Source organism: Falco peregrinus, chromosome 2 (assembly GCF_023634155.1).
Source record: "Falco peregrinus isolate bFalPer1 chromosome 2, bFalPer1.pri, whole genome shotgun sequence".
In the NCBI taxonomy this organism is placed as follows: Eukaryota; Metazoa; Chordata; class Aves; order Falconiformes; family Falconidae; genus Falco; species Falco peregrinus.
Genome location: NC_073722.1, coordinates 96,884,702 through 96,902,299, shown reverse-complemented (window position 1 = coordinate 96,902,299; position 17,598 = coordinate 96,884,702).

The window sequence follows — 17,598 nt, the reverse complement described above, 5'->3', positions numbered from 1 at the left end:
GGAGAGGGTGGGAGGGGAGCCGGGGAGCGCCCTCCCCTTCCCCCGGCCCCCCAGCTCTGCCCCGGCCGCACATTTTCAGGCACTTCCCAGGCCAGGAGCGCATTTGGCGCCGCCCGCCCGCCGCGGTCCGGGCGGCGCCCCCCGAGGAGACCTGAGGCAACCCCCGCGCACGGCGGGACCCCCGGCCTCGGGAGGGCGGCTGCTCGCGTTCCGCTCGCCGCCACACAGCTGCGGCTGCCCTCTGCTCGTTTCCCTCGGTTCTGTCCGGTTTTTCCCCTCAGTTCTGCCTGACTTTTCCCTCAGTTCTGACTTCCGTCCCTCTTTCACCCCCACGCCCCCCCCCCCCGGCAGCTTTTCTCCTCAGTGCCAAGGTGTGTAGGTATGAAGGAACAGCTCTTCTCAGGAGCCGTGGTCTTTCTGCTTTGAGGTGGCTGAGGGTGGCTTCACCAGGACAGCAAGTCACCACGGCAGTGCTGTCTACCTGGGTGTACAGCCCGCCATGTTCCCTGTGCTGGTTGTACCCTCATGGCGGCCCTTTCCCCTCACACTTAGCGCAGCCCAAAACACAATTTTCCTTTGGCTCAACAGCTGCTGGTCCATGACCGCCAAGGAGCTGGCAGCCACTCTGTGTTTGAGGCCACCATAAATGCAATGGGAGGGCATCCCACATCCCAGCACAGCCGCTAGCCAGGAGGAGCAGCCTATGCCAGAGGCACTGCCAGCACTGAGGGGAACGGAGAGCCCCTACCAGCCCTCGGCGTTCAGAGAAGCAAGCAGCAGTTAAACAGGTCAGGATTGCTGAAGCTGATATGGACATTTATTGCACAATAACTGGCTGACATTAATGTTACCTTGTCCACAGCCCTGGTTATGTTTTTCTCATCATGTTTTCTACATAGAGTCTAGACTGTGAGAAATCTGGGGCAGGCCCACTCATAAGGCTCAGCCCGGTGGAGCTTTATTTGCGGCAAATAGGTTTCCATGGGAAACTGTTGGAATCCAACTGGCCGCTGCCTCTGGGTCCGAGTTGTTGGCCCAGCACGCCGCAGAATGGGACTGTGGCTGTTTGTGCCACAAAACCACCAAACACAATGTTTGTCGTGGTGGTTGATGAAACATCAGGGGTCTGTTATTGCACCTAGTGATGGAGGCTTTCACGCCCAAGCCCTGAAGTGCTGAGGTACTAACAGACTGACTCTTGTTCTTACCTCTGCCGTCAAGAGTGGTTCCAAAGAGTGTTTATCAATATGGTGATAAGTGTTTTATGTATCTAAATGTATATATATAAAAGTCCTCAGAGGTAAGGTTGGCCTGAAAAGGACCTGCACTCCATCCTCCTGAGGGAGCGGGTCACACTGTATGGTGGTAGGTGAACTCACCAGCTCATAAAGCTGGATTTGTTTAGACGTATTCTTGCTCAAGTCAAAAGGAAAGGCCAAGGATGCCCAAATCCAGCCCTGACAGAAATGAGGGGCCCTCCTCAGAGTGACTGAAGTGATCTGTATGCACTGAGCTGTGCAGAGGAATGTCACTGATTTATAAATGTCAAACAGGCACTGAGCAGCCCACACACGAACCTCAGTGAATTCTTACCTCTGACCCGTTTGTCTGCTTCAGCAGCCGAACAGGCTGATTTAGAGCCCCTTACTGTAAGGGCTCTAAAGTCTCACACAGGCTACGGCTGATCTGAAAATGTCAAAGGGGACCAAAGGTCAAAATTTCCATAAATTAGGCCCTGGCTTGCTACCTATCATGTAATAGGATTCTCCAGCCAGTTAACACTGTGAACTCAGGCATTCAGCCCAGCAGTTCCCCTGCAGCCCTGTTCCCCTGCCCCTCTTCTGAACTGGCAAGACTGTATGTGCAAGGGGAAGGACTGCCTTCAGAGTTGCCTTCCTCCAAGGAGAAAAAAGGAGCAGGACAAAGAGACACTGGACAGGGGTGAGTGCACTATTCTTTACTCCTAGAGAGGTGTATCTTAGCTTGGGGAGCAGTTGGGGGAAGACTGTTTTTTTCTTGTTTTGAAAAATTACAATTTTTCCTGGAGCTAAATAACATGTATTTTTAAAGGTAAATTTCAGTACAATACAAATATTCAGTACAGAGGTGGGTGTTCATGGTTTAGGGTTTGCTGAGCTCTGAAGAGTTGAAGTGCCAGGCACTGCTGAGCATCCCCAAGCATTTGTAGGTGCATTGACTGCACTTACAACTGGCAAAACTGCTGCTGTGTTCTGCAGGGTATGTGTGTGCACATAATTATGTTGGTATTGTTACTGTTGTTGTTGTTCTAATTATTATTATTATTAATTGTTATTATTATGTTTAGAGTTAGTAGTAGGTTGTTCACCCACTCAAGCTCAAGATGTAGCTCTCTTGCATAAAGCACAGGGTGGGCAGGTGGTAAGAAATGCTCTTGTCCTGATGGCTGTGATGGAAATGACTCATTCTTCGGTCAAAAGTCCTCCTGGAGCCACAGTATCCAGCTCATGGCCAGTGAAAATTTGCCTGAATGGAAACTCAGTGAAGGATACAGTGTGCAGACAAAGATGTATGTATGGGGTAGTAGAATTAGACCTGTCGAAACAGGACATAAATATTGCACAGTGCCCTACCAAAGAAGAAAAACAAGTGCGGGAGTTTTAGTTGAGGCCATATTGCTCTACTGAGACTGTCCTTAATTCAGCAATCCTTAATTTGCTGGAAGGAATCACTAGGGACTGGTGCATTCCTGTGTCTTGGCTTGGGAACAGGGAAACTGTGCCCTTGTGTGTATGGTGGGACAAGGAGGAAGGAAAAGTCTGGAGGGAAGTTTTCTGAAGCAGCTGAGTATAGACAAACAGGTGCAAACACAGTGGTACAAGGGCAGCAGTGTGTGAAGGCATAGGCTGTGGGACAGTGGCCTCTACTACCAGCAATTACTCTAAAGGAATACCCTGCCTAGCTGGGAATTTGAGTGTAAAACAACAATAAATAGGGAGTGGGGACTCAAGTAGCAGAAAACTAGGGAAAATTCCAGCAGAAGTGCATCTGTTAAGATTCATTCTCAGGCAGAGGTGTTATTCTGACAACATCAATTAAAGAGGGCTTTATGAAGCACGCATTTCTCAGAACTTCCCCAACTTTTTTTCATTGGTCTATTTTGTTATAAAACGTAATCCCCAGGCCCAGTCCTGAAACGGGTAAAGAAACACTTGTGAAGAAAACCCTGTGCTTTGCCAGGAGCTGCAGGGTCTACCAGAGACCTGCTGTTTGCCAGGCTGGTGATACCACATGTGGCATTGACAGCTTTTCTCATGTAATGAGCAGAGCACCAGGGATGCAACGTGATCTACAACCTGGCTTATGGAGCTCCATTCAGCTGTGTCTGAGGTTTCCAGGTGAGGCTTTACAAACCAAAATCTGCCTAGGGCTATGTGGTCTTCAGAGATCCCTCAGTTAAATGCTGTGACTTTGTGCACATGCTTGAATGTTTGTTCCTCTTGGCTATTGTTTCCCTTGCCAAGTACCATGGGACTCACATCTGGCACTCCTCGCATGGTGGTATTCCTGGGATCCCCTTGCAGCCTCTCTGCAGCCCCATACTTTTCTCTGCCTTCCTTCCGTATGTCCAGGTTCTGGCTGGGCTCCTGTATCCAACACAACTGTGCTATAACATCCAGCAGCCCTTTATGACTCAATAACCCTCTAGTAAGATGTGTCATGAACAGTCAGGTCAAAACGCACAAAATGATGCAGTGCAGGTGGGAAGTCATGAGAGAGGGATTGTGTGGGCAGTGGGGGCAGGAGCCCAGACAGCCTTCCTGGTGTGAGCAGCCCTGCTTCTGGATAAAAGCTGGTATCCCTCCTTGAATCCACTGGGATTCAAGCCTCTCCATGCTTTGATGAGTCCTCTGCCTCCTGTTTGCCTGGCTATTCTCTTAGCTAGATTTGAGTACTTCAGGAATCTGCCATCCCACAGGCATGGCAGAATGTCAGCATCACGTGCTAAGTTTCCTTCCACTGCTGCCAGGCTTGAAAGACAAATACAGTGAGGGAAGAAAGAGACAGGATACAAACACCTACATCAGGACTTTTTCTGAAGCAGGCTGGGTGGCAAAATGGGAAGAATGCTAGGAATGTCCATTCTGGTTCACTGTCAAACCTGATCCTTCAGAACACCCACAGCATAACTAGTCCCAGTAAGAATGGTTTCGAATACAGTTGGATGTAACTATGCTCTTTGGTTCCCTCCAAAGAGGTGCAGCCTCTCCTCTCTGCAGTGTGTTCCTGATAATAGTGCTGAAAGGCACCAAAAGAGCAGCACCACTGAGGGGAATATCAACACAGAGCAGGACCTGGGTACCTCAGGCCCAGACCCTTGCCTGGCACCTCATGGAGTTGTTCACCTTAGCCAAAAATGATCCGAAGCGTGAAGGTGGCACACCGCTGCTCACTGCACTATGGATGTGCTTTCTGCTCTTTGTATCATCATCTAGACCTGGAAACCACATGCCAGTAATGATTAATTTTGCAGGGCAGCATGGCATAATTCAAATCAAAGGAATCTTTCTGCCTGAAGAGTCCATTTATCAAGAGATAAAATCACTTCCTGAGAGGTCTACTCATTTTTTTTTCAGTCAGCCCCCACCTCAGAAATTTTTTCGACCTGGACTCTTGAGTCTTGGCTGGCTGGTTCAGTGAAAGGCACAGTCCAGAAGGAAGGAAACACAAGGCAGTTGCTTCTGAGAGCTTCTCTCAGGAGATACCTGGTCTCCTTGCAGCATCCTTAGAGATGGCTTTGCCAAGTTACTACAAGGGCTTGTAGCTTGCTCCTGTCTCCTGTCAGCTGTGTCAGTCCTGCACTGTTGGAGCAACCAGAATGCTGTGCAGCTCCCTCTAGTCATGGCTGCACCTGCTCTGGCCCCGTTATCCTCGCCAGATAAACAGTCCCTCTTAGCAGTGACTTGGAACAAACTGTCTAGCAGGAAATGAGAACGAAAGACACAAAATCCTCTTTTCTGGGGTCAGGAGTGCCTGTTCTTGGCAATAAATCAAATGAAGCAAATTTCCTTTGAATATCCTGGGCTTGACATAAAGTGCATATCCCAGACAAGACAGTAGACTTTGCAACTGCAGTAAAGGAGGATGATCTCTGAAGAACACGCATAGTGTTACATGAAAAGGTTGCCTTCTCACATTTGACTGCAGTTTGTACAGTTTGTGTCACAATCAAAGTAAAAAAACCCAAAAAACAACAAAAACCCACCAAAAAACCCCTAAACCCTGAATGCTGTATTACAGAACAAGCAAAGGATCTGAAGCACAGAGAAATCAACATAAAGACTTCTGCTGACTCTGCTTGCCTTTGAGTAGGGCGCTACATGCAGAGTATTTGATTACCTGTGGAGTCCAGTCAGCATTTTTTATATTGTTACATACTTGAGTCAAAACACACCTCCCTGCCTCGCTGCCCTGGAGAAGGACCTGCCTGTTACCCTGTGAAATTTCCTCTGCTTGTCTGTCAGGGCTGCTGTGCTGTAATCTTGGAGGATAATCAACAGCGAAACCATTCATAAATCACGGCTAACAGAAGAGATGCCGATAGGGTCTTAAATTTCAAGCCTGCGAAGCCATCATTTCAACAATGACAGTCAAAGGGGAGATTAAGAATTCTTTTACATGGAAAAGTTTTTCTTGGAAGAGCAACCCTCTCTTTGGTTGCCTGTAAATACAGTCATGTGGATTTGATTTTTACACGGCCCTTCTGCCCGCTTGCAGGGAAAGCTCTGCAACCCCAATGGGCCTGTTTTCACACTGAACTGGTGTGTGGGGGGACTGCGGCAGGATTTGAATAAGGCATCAAAAACGAAGAACTAAAGCTTTGCCCAGTGCTGGCAGAGGCCAAAATGGGCTGCCTGTTTGGGAGGCAGTGGCGGGACGTTCCAGAGAACCAGACCCCTCTTGGCTCAAGCCCACCATGCCTCTGGGTCCAACTGCAGAGTGGGAATAAGACTGGTGCCTTATTTTATGGTGCAAGTAAAACATTTGGAGATTATCTGTACTTTCACCTCATGGTGTTTAAGGCTGTAAGGGTATTGTGAAGTCTGTTGCCAAAAAGGGAATGCAGAGCTGGATTAACACCCCACCTGGAGGTAGGTGATCTCTCTCTGATCCAAACGGAGTCTTGTCTTGCTTTGTTCGTTTGGAGTAAGCACTATACTAGGAAGAAAGAACGAGAGTGTCTCTGTGTAGTTCTTGCCCTCCCTGCTGTGGGTGACAACGAGCAGCACCCACAGCATCTGTCTTCAGGTTGAGAAGAGCGAGTCCCCGACAGGCTCCAGACTCATGCTCATGGCTGTCCCCAGACAGCCCAGCTGGAAATGGACTTTGCCTATTCAGTGCAGCTCTGGGACAACAAATGTTTACAGCATGGTTTCCTGCTAACGCTGATGAGTTCTATTTGAATAATTACTCAGAGTAAGGTCTGACTGTAGCTGCCTGAATTTCTATGCACAGGGCAGAGTAGAAGAGCTAGTAATGCCATTATTGGTCAAAGATAAATTCACTTGCTCAGATCTATGTTCAGAATCACTGGTGGACAGCTACAGCTTGCTTAGCACTACAAGCCTAGTAGTTAGGCTTCCAAGGGTGCGTAGCACTGATGCCATGTGGTAACAGGTAACTTGAATGATGAAGAGCTTGAAAACTGGAGGGATGTAACTTCTGATCTGTAGAGCATTTAGTGCCAACCTTGCCTGGGGCATTCTCACTTTCTGGTAACTGCATGTATTTAGAACTGGTTTATTAAATTAAAAACAGCAGATTAGTTAGCTCATTTAAGCTGCCTGAGGTTGTGGAGCCTGAAGGAACCACTTTTTTAATTGAAGAAAAAAATATCAAAATCAAATCCTGCTTCATGGAAGGATTTGGGGTTTTGTTTGCAAAAGAAGCATCACACTCATAAACTCATAAAGCCTGGTGATGAAACCCTGCAAAGGAGCAGAGCTGGAGGAATGAAAGCCTGCTGAAGAAGGTGCAATGGGAGCACAAGAAACACCATGTAGAGGAATAAATCTGCTATGTCAGCTAATGTGCTTTCTTTCAATTACTTTTCCATTGAGAGTGGGAACTAGGTGGCTTTCTGCTGGTATGTTTAATCTCCCTGATTTCTAGACATATACTGTGTTTCCTACTTCTGTTTTTCTAGCCTGCTTACTTTTGTGACAAGCAAGTGAAAATACTGCAGGGGGAAGGACACTTCTGTTCTAAGCATGGTTAAAGAAAACCACTCTGAAGAATTAAAAAAATCTTTCAAAAACCCCAAATGTTTCACAGCCTAAGATTTTCTGGAGTTTTTTAAAAAATTGAAGAAGCATGTATAACAGTGAGAGTAACTCTCTCCAAGAAAAAAATTGAACACTGTTTTCAGATGTATTTTTTTAAGTGATCATTTAGAACGCAGGACCAGAGGAGAGATGTAAAGCCTCACTGAACAGTTTACATATTAAATTATTGACTCAGCAAATACATGTCATTATAAGGACTCTTATAGTCCATAGTCTTGGCTAGCCTGCTGTAGTAGTGTTGTGTCTCTGATTTATGACACATTATTCCCTCCCGTAATGTCCAACAGTCAATGGCACATTTCTTCTCCAGGTATCCACCCCATTTAACACATTTATAAAGCCTGGAAGGACAACAACAGCTCTCAAATTGCCTGTTGAGATGTGGCATGTTGAAATCAGGTCATGACACAGTGACACGTGATGGACAATAGGAGAGATGGCTTCACTGTTCTCTTACACTATTTCCTATAGCTTCAAATCAGATATGAGAAGAAAGAAATTGTTTGTGCACTGTGTGGTGACCTGAGGATTGGAAGGCCATCTTCTTCCAAGAGTAGTAGCTGTCAGCCTGTCACTTGTGGAAGGAAACCAAGAGAAGCAGTTCTAGTCAGCTTAAATTCACTGCACAGGAGCTGCATCACTGCTGAGAGTTCCCAAATGGAAATAAAAAACCAGTCAGAACTCACAGTCCTAGGGATCTTTTCAGGTTAAAAGTCTTTGGTTCCCATGTCTAAATTTAAATCCTACTGAAAACTGGTTCCTTCTTGATCTCAGCATCTCTCCTAATGAAACAATGGGAGCTGAGAATTGAGCCTTCTTGAAGGATATCAGCTTGTAGATGCTGAAACTCAGTAAATTCGTTCTTAGAGGTCATTTTGCTGAAAACTTTTCTCCCTGTTTATCCTCATCAGCAGGCCCTTAGCAGATCCCTCATACACAGCCCTCCCCTGTGGCTATCCAGGAATAACCCTGTATCACTGGGAATCTACTCAGCCTTTTCTGATTTCTGTAATCATCAGAGACAGAGAGACACTGACCTCTCTGTATGTGGTGCTCAGAGGGACTGACCTAGGTACCTCCTGTCAGTGTCTGACCGTGCTGTATCCAGCTGCTTAACAGATGGGTCTGAAACAATACCCCCAGGCACGGGACTTTGGCTTGGGCTAGGCTGGTCAGTCAAAGCCAAAGCTCTCTGCTTTTACTGAAGTGCCATCAGGGTTTTAGCACTGGTGGATGGCCAAATGTGGTCACCTGTCCCCTGACAGCTGGGCTGAGACCACTGGAGTCATCAGCTAAATTACCTTGAACTGATGACCTGCAGACTTAAAAGCACTACAACCAGTCCCCATTATGCACACAGCTCCCATTTCCTTTTGTATTTCTTTAATGCAAAAGTAACAGGAAAAGCAATTACTGGCCATATGAAATGTAAGTTCATACGATCTTTCCTATAAGACTTCAAGCAACTCCTTGTTAAAGCAGATAAGTTAATCTATCTTTTGGTTCAGGTCACCGTAGGTTTTCAGCTTTAAATCACCATGGCACAGTAGCTAATGGCGTTTGCCATAGAAATGATGTTGAAAAAACAAGGAATCTGGGCAATTATTAGGAGTATATTTCCGGTGAAAACAACCTATCTAAAGACAGTGTCAGTGGAAAGGGTGATTGATCATCTGGACTTTGCTCCCTTGTGTTTTGTTGCCCACTTTCTCTACAATGTAGTATTAACTGTCACACAATTATTGTAATGAAAACTGCTAGCGGACTTTTCAGTGTGAGGAACTCTGGCACTGTCAGGAGGGGCTCAGCAGGGCTTTTTACCCGTGGAGGCTGAACCTGCACAGCAAGAGGAGTGTGGCCCCTTCAGGCATTCAACTTTCAGAAAGAACAAGGTAAGAGCTTTACCAGAGTTCATTTTTTTTCCACTTTGAACTCTCGGTATAGTGCTGTAGATTCCATTCTTGGCTCAGAGCTCGTTAAAGTCAATGCAAAGACTCTTGTTGACTTTAATGAGCAGTGGTTTGAACCCTAAAGCTATTACATGATCAAAACTCCCACCAAACTGTAAATATGGAGGTGTTTTGTTTGCATCACAGGTATAATATTTGGCTATGAGGGAGGGATGCTTGGGATTGTTTCCTGTATGGTCTCTGGGCCTCTTTCAGATGCCCAGTAGATTTACTGGATTGTTTATAATTGTAATTTTGTTTATTACGTTAGAAAAATTGTCCAGATTCTATTTCAATGTAAACCAGAAGCAACCAAAAGCTACTGAAGTCCGTGAGTGAAATTTGGCTTCTCTTACGATATGTATAGTTTTGTTCAGCTGTTGGCTGCTGGTGTGAGAGGGCTTGTTCTCATGGTACATCTGGTCCACCCACATGCCACAGCACCATGAGAAAAGTTCTAACACTGAACCTGCAAGACAGATTTTGCAGTGGGCAGGGAAAGTCCATGAAGCAACAGGAAGCAAAGAAAATTGATGTGGAATAGAAAAAAATGTGCAATACACAGAGATCTACTTTATTGCAAGCCTGCTCAGGAAAAAAAAGAATCCGGGACAAAACCAAAGCTTGGAGGTCAGAGCTTCTCACTGAGTGGTATCATTCTGAACAGCCTTTGGAAAGGTGTGTCACTTGTTCTCTAGACTGCCACAACACCCTGGGATGCTGTAAAAATAGCTGGCAGTGCCTGACTGACAGGCAGGAGACGTGTGACCCTAAATTATGATGTTTTCCTTTTCATGATGAAATGAATGCTGCCTTAGACAGAGGCTGAAATACATCTGTTTGCGGTGGGAGTGCCATTTTAGGCCCATTTCTTTTGAAACTGGGGTTGGAATTGCCAGGGATCAGCAGAGCTATGGGCTCACAAAGAGGGCACTGTCTTTGAGGAATCTTTACATAAGCCCTGCACAACCAAGGCAACAGGAGTTTGCACAGCTGCTGCTGGAAGCAAACATGTACTTTTAGCTGACCTGGGCTGATGACTTCGGGCGTTAAATCTGACGCTTTCCAGATGTACAGACCTCTCCTGCCACAGTCCCCAAACATTCAGTCCCCAGGTAAAAAGGAAAATAATAACAATAATAATAGCAATAATAAAAGGGCACTGTAAATACCACACTGTAGTGTGTATTCCAGAGCTGATATTTACAGATCGTGTGGTCCAGTTCGAAGGTAAGTGGCATTATCCTTTCTTAAGAGCTGTGTTTTGAACCACATTTGATCCAGAGCTAATTAGTGCTGCATCTACCTTCCATCTCATCTCTGGTTGAGCACCTTCTTCAGAAAAGTTGGCTAAATATCTAAAGCTCTTACTACCTGCTGGGAATTGGCAAATATCTGTGAGCATAAGACCCCCAGGGAATAGCCCTTGATCTGTGCTGGTGCCCAGGAGCATTCACAGGACAAAGGCATGTTGCCAAATAGCAAATTAGGTTTTGTGCTCCACAGCAAAACAGAACCTTGCACATCAAGGGACAGACTTACTGGTGATGATGGGGTGGGATGCTTGTGAAGCATTGTCACTGGATGAACAACCGGGAAGGGGCTGGCTGCTCACCCATACCATGTCCTGACTCCATCTGTGCTGCTGCAGTTTACAAGCTGTGCTGCAGCAGTCACTGATGATTGCACAGCAGGCTCTGGGATGACATTGTTCACTTGATTCTCAGAAGGAAATGGAACTTCATCCTTGCTTCAGACCCAACGTAAATTGTTTTCCTCCCTAGACTAGTTATTTTTAACACCAGTTCCCTCCCCCGTGCACCCTTGCAACTCTTGGATGTTGAGATGTTCTTAGGGAGGGTGATGGAAGGGTGTAGGGAGCCCAAAGAGGATCGTTTATTTTATTCCATTTTATTTAGGTGTGGTATTTATAAAGGCTCCAAAATTGGCAGCGAGAGAAAGGCAAATATTCTTCTGAACTTGAGACCGCCCCAACACAGACAGCTGCAGCCCAGCCTTTCCTCATTCTCACTGCCAGTTCTCTCAAGCATGACCTGGTTTGAGGACCACCTTCAATGAGATCAAAAGGTGATTTTCCCAGTGCTTGCTCCACATGCCACTTTACTTTCATACTGCCTGTCAACCGGGTGGCGAGTATGTGAGACAGGAATGAATTCTGGCCTCCCTTAGTTGAACCATGAATAACTCCAGGGAAGACAATGGTGCAATGAAGGTCAAATTAGATCTGAGAGAGCCTACAAAGCTCCCTAGAGATGTGTTCTTGCCATGGTGAGCTGGGGCATCCAGGGAAGTAGTTACTCAAAACTATCTCTCATCAGCTGGCAATTCTTTCTGTCCAGCCTGGAGAAGTGCCTGTTATCCTGGGAAAGGATCCCGGAAATACAAGGCAGACAGCTGCTGAGAGTGGCTAGATGTTTGGTGTTCATTTCTGCAGGGCTTTTCAGCTACAGAGCAGTAAGCTTCTCACACCTCATTTCTTCCTCACCTTTCTTGCTTTCTTACTAGTTGCAGTGCTGTGAAAGTGAGGCTTGCTCCCTTGAAACTTTTGTTTCTCTCTGCTGTGAAGAAACACTGATGTTTCCTAGTTTTTCATGGAATAAAATTTCAAAACATCTTGGTTTGCAGAATGAAGGAAGTTTTACTCTGACGTTTTTGGATCAAAAATAAATGTTTTGGCATGCTCCAAATTGGCATGTTTCACTTCAGTTTGTTCAGTTAACCCAAAAAGTTTTGCTTTAACTGTTCAATCCTGAACATCAACCTTTAATTATATTTCTTCCTGGCAGCTCTCATCCAGGAACTGAATACCCACATTTTTCAGGGGACAGTGCATAACTGCTATCACGTCTCACAGACTTTAGAGATGTAGTCCTCTAGGAAACAGCCTGCAGGAAAGATGAGATGAGACATCTAAACCACAGCCCCAGTGAGGCAGTGTACTTATAGGGAAATGAGGTTTTAATGGTTTATTGAACACATTCAAACCAAAACATAAGTTTTCTGATTTTGTTCCAACTGGCCCTGAAGAAAATACTATTTCTTGACTTTTCTTAATTGAAAAAAAGTGTATTTTTATTTCTTTCTTCTGTAAGGAAAAAGGGTTCAAAATCGGGATGTTTTTCTCCCTGAAAATTTCAATTTTGTGAAAACCACCTCTTTACTGGGCAACCTTCCCAAAGGGAATCCCCAGCCAGCCCCAGTGCTAATATCAGTGCAGTCTTTGGAACCGATCCAAAGGTCATTCGCGCCATTAGACATTTTTATCATGGACTTGAATAAACTTTGGACCAGGCTCTTTTGGCAGGAGCATACAGAGTCTGGAAACCTAAAAATAAATCTGATTTGGAGCTATCCACAGCTTTTCCGCAGCCACGATGGTAAATAGGTATGAGCTTGTCAGAGAGAAGGTGATGAGGTGATTTGGCCACTTCTGTGGCCAGAGTATCTTTAGCTGTTTGTTGAAATAAACAAGGAGGAAGATAGGATTCTACAAGCTCAATGCTACGAGCTCTTGATGAAGAATTACCCTGTGAAGCATCAACCCCAGAAGGTTCACATGGAATGCGTTGTCTCGAGAGGTAATCTGGTTTTCTCTTCAAGAAGTTTTGCAGCAGTAATAGCTCCTGGAATATGTAACACTGTCATCATCAGTCCTAGGAAATGGAGAGGTCCCACCATGATGCAGTTTGTCTGCAACAGTAGTTTTGGGGGCCAGCAAAAGGTGCTGTCCCAGAAGTAGAACTGGTCAAAGCACAGAATTTGCAGTTTTCCTTATTTGTGTCCTGTCCATGTTCTGAGAGTTTCACAGAAATCAAGAGTGAGAGGAAAGCCCTTGGTCACAATGAATCGTTATCCTCTCATTTGCCCTGCCCTTTGCTATGCACCGCAAAGGGACTACTCTGCAAAATTGACGGCAAATCTCATGCTGTAATTACCACACCTAAACCCTTTCATGTGGTTCCTGCTCCAGCTCTCTGCAATGACCTGAGTCACATCTGTGTGTGGAAAATGCAAAGCATTTCTAGCATCTCAAATTTATTTCTACTGCCACAAGAGTTTAGTTGTGTCTGTTACTGCTTGCTGGCTGATGAATCATTGGCTGACCACAAGTCACTTGCTGTTGCTGAGGATGTATGAGTGGCCACATTTTCTGCAACGTTGTTTAGATTCAAAACAAACAATAATTCTCATTTGCACAATGTATATCTAGTAGTCTACATGTAGTGGATGTAGTCAAATTCATGCTAATTTTCATGGTCAAATGCATCTTTGACTCAACTGGGAAAATGGGTGTGCAGAAAATTCCAGGGATTTTGGCTTTATGAACCCTTCCCAGGGTCGGTAAGTCTCTGTGGGGTTGCTCTTCTGAAAAAAGCAATTGCAATGGAGGAGGAGCATGCTTGGCATATGAGATCTGGGAGGATACAGTGAAGAATAGGTGGTTATACCATGTCAGGATATGAAGGCAGAGAGAGAGAGAGAGAGAAAGGTGATGAAGAGAGATGGAGAAAGTTAGAGGCTCTTGGTTAGGTGCCAGTGGGCTTGCTTATGCCAACAGATTGTGGTGGATGCCAGTCCTAATTCCCACAGTGCTAGTGACAGCATCCTGCTGGAGCAATGATGTTGGCTGTGGTCAAGCCTCCAGACAGTCCATCCAAAGGGCTCCATCTTCAGATGATGGGTCTGTTTCCTTCCTACACATCTTTTTCCATCCATCTAGGTCCCAGATATTTTGTTTTCTACCTGCAACAGGAAGGAGTTGGCCTTATCAATGAGGTTTATAGCAGCCACTCTTTTCTGTGACTCCTTCATCAACTGGTTACTGCAATTGTCTTGATTCCCAAGACAGCTCTCACAGCGGCAGCAGTCTCTGTTTAAGGGTGTTAAGTTGTGGCAGTAATAATGCTGGCCCTGGTGAGAATACAAATGTGTAGTTTGTTGATCCTGGACTGCAAAGCAGTACTACTGCCTGGCAACTACACCACAAGAGCTGGCAGGCAGACCTATTTCCAGCACACTTCTCTGAAAGGGGAAAGGGTGTTTTCAAATTTCTTCTTTCCCTCCCTCTCCTCCAAGTCAGAGCCTGCCAGAAAGTTTTGGAGAGAAGCTCTGGTGCTCATCTGTGCCTCCCAAGATAAGTATGATGGCTGCACTATTTCTCCCCAAGGACCTGGACACCGAGCAAACTTTGCTGGGTCTTAGCAGTAGGTGGTGGTCACTGTAGGTTGAAGGTGAGCCAACCCCTCAGCATCTGGGGTGAAGAAGGGGAGGAAATGGGGTATTGTCAGACGTGAGGGTCACTCCTAATCATCCATTGGACAAACAGGCTAATTTTAAAGTAGGAGCCAGGGCGTCAGATGCTCATGTTGTCATGTATTGCAGGGAACATCACGCACTGGTACTGCATCACTGAAGAACTGAAGCATGTGCCAAATGTGCTTGGCTGAATCAGAGCCTCCACTCAGTTATCCTTGTGGCTTCCTGTGAATTACCACTGTTGAAGGGCAGCAGGGACACATTCAGAGCTGGCAGCATGTCACACCTCAACTCTGTGTTGTGATGTCACAGGGTTGTGAAGTAACTTATACAGTTACCTCAAGAGGCAAAGCTGCAGATTTCTGCCCTTTACCACCGATATTTCCTGAACCTGCAGTGTTCAACCGAGGTCCTCTAAATCAGGGGTGGGACACATGCAATTATTCTAAGGCTGTATTTTGCATCTGCCTTAGTGGGACTGTCCTACCTGACAGACGAAGGCAGAAGCTGTGGAGAAACGGGGCTTATGAGCCGTGTCTATCACTGGCACTTTGCCACCATCCCCTCTACAAGGAAACCTGCACACTCTTTTCGGGAGCAGCATATTGTCCTAAGCACAGTCATGTGTTCAGTGCATAGAGCAATTAAATGTGTGGGTTAGGGGCCAACTTTTCATTGAAGCCTGATCCCATTTCAGTCTCTTTTCCTGAATGTTGAGTGTTCAGAGGCTTAAGCTAAATATGAGTGAAAATATGCCAGGGGGCTTCACTGGGGTTAGTCACCAGCAGAACAACTATGCCAGCAAATTAGGGAGAAAACAAGCGCCACCTGATCTGTTCTTGCCTAAGGGCAACATTAATTTGTGCATCCTGTTTGCTCTGTATAGCATGGGTATACATATGTTACCCTGTCCAACCAGCTACAGAAATGCTGCAGACCCTTTGTGGCCCCTGGGAGGCCTGGCACTATCTTTTCTTGGGACGTATGGGAAATGTTTATCTCCATGGGACTCAGTGTGAATTAGACATTGCTCTGTGGTGGAGCTTTCTGATCTAGGTCTTTTCAGGATGGGGCAAATGCAGAGCACAGAACGGCCATCATGCAGGTGTTCCTGTGTTTCTTTGCAATGTTTAAATTATCTGAGTAAATGTGCGGAGCAGCTGCACCATTCATATGGGGGGAATAATGGGGAAAGGGTGCTCCCATGGCTACCTGTCATGTAATCTATGGCACACCTGTCACAACAGCCAGTACAAATGAAGGGAGATCATTCACCCCTTCCCTTCTTCCTCCCCTCCACCATGGCAGATCTCTTTCTGCCTTTGGGGCAGGGAAACCTCTGTAACTGTTTCCCTGTCTAGATTGTCATCATGGGGAAAAATGTACAATATTCTTTGCCTAATGAAACTGCACACTTCCCTCACATCCTAAACCAAGCCTTCTGTGGACTTACTCCCTTTTTTTTCCCCACTGTAGATCCAAGCCAGGAAGGCAGCTAAAACTACAGTGCAGACCTCCCCATGGTTTTTCTGAGCCAACAGTGATCATCTACACAGCGGTCTCACTTTGGTCAGAGCATCTACAGTGTCTGTTGTGACCATTTTTGCCTGGATGCCTCGGGGTATGTTGCCTCTGTAGAAGACAAGCATGCTGGTTGTAGGGGATTTAGCTAGCCCAGGGGACAGTAGCTGTGGAGGCCTGGCAGCCCAGCAGCTAACATGAAGAGGTAACAAGGCCTGGAGGGCTGAGCTGGTGACCTGGACTAGTAACTTGGTATCTTTGCATAAAGCAGTCCTACAATTGTTTAACCCTGCAGATCTCCATAAGGGAACAAAGCACCTATCCAATGTAGTTAAGGTGACACTGCTTCCTATCTGCTCAGGGGTCATTTTTCAAGTGCACCCACATGGTCTATGAATTTTAGGCATTTTCTTCATTAATTTACCCTTTACAGCAGTAACATCTCCGACCTGGTTCTAGAGTGTCTTTCACAGCTTACAGGATCAGATTTTCCGGTGAGTGCTCTTGCACAAAGGATGTCCAGGAGCCTGACCCCAAGGTACAGCCACCTCAGGGTAAAAGACAGCTGCTGTTTCATCATTCACATAAACAGTGATAGAAGAATATAACATATAGCTGAAACTTCAGAGGGGGATCTGTGTTGGCAAAAATTAATTGCCCTGTTTGAAAACGGTCTAGGGAGATAGATTAATGCCCAGGGATTGTACAGGCACAACCTTGATTTTCCATCTGCTTTGATGTCTCAATTAGCAGAACTCAGAGCAAGGGCAAGGGGGAGCAACCTCTCGGCTGTTTCCAGCTTTTTTGGGGGGAGGAAAAAAAGGTTTATTTATTAGAATAGGCAGGTCACAATTTAACTGGGAGATTGTTAAAGGAATTCAGAGCCTGTGGGATTTATGACAAGGTGATGAAAGAGGAACTCTGATAGTTACCCAATAAGCTTCTTTTTCCAAGAACATAAAGTTAAAAAAAATAAATTTAAAAATGAGGATTTTTTTTCTTTTTATGAATGGGTTCTTGTGGTGTGCAGGCTGCTAACACTATCAACATTGTTTCTGGGGAACTCCAGGCATCTAATCAATCTTCATTCTGTAAGAAAACGTTCCAAATTATACGCAAACCACATGGCTTCTCCTGTTTGTAGGGAAAAACCCGACCTGACCCCAGCTGTACTCCAGAATGGCTGAGCCCCCATCTTAGGACTAATTCCAGCAAGACCTGTGATCCATTTTCATTGTCCTATCACTCAGAAGGTGGCACTTTGTGCAAGGATGCAGCTTGCCTTTGGAAAAGAGGGAGTTGTTCCAGGGAACATGTGGAGGGAAGGATGGGGCTGGGATCATCGCAATGTACATCCAGCCCATTCCCAGGCTGTTTGTGTCCTTTAGCATGGAGAGGTCAGGGAAGATGCATTCCTGATCTTCACCTGGTGTAGCAAAAGCAACACACATTGACTACATCCATTTTTTCCATCCTTTGAAAATTGAGTCCTGTTATTTGGTAAGGGCAGGGTTTAGAATTTGTTG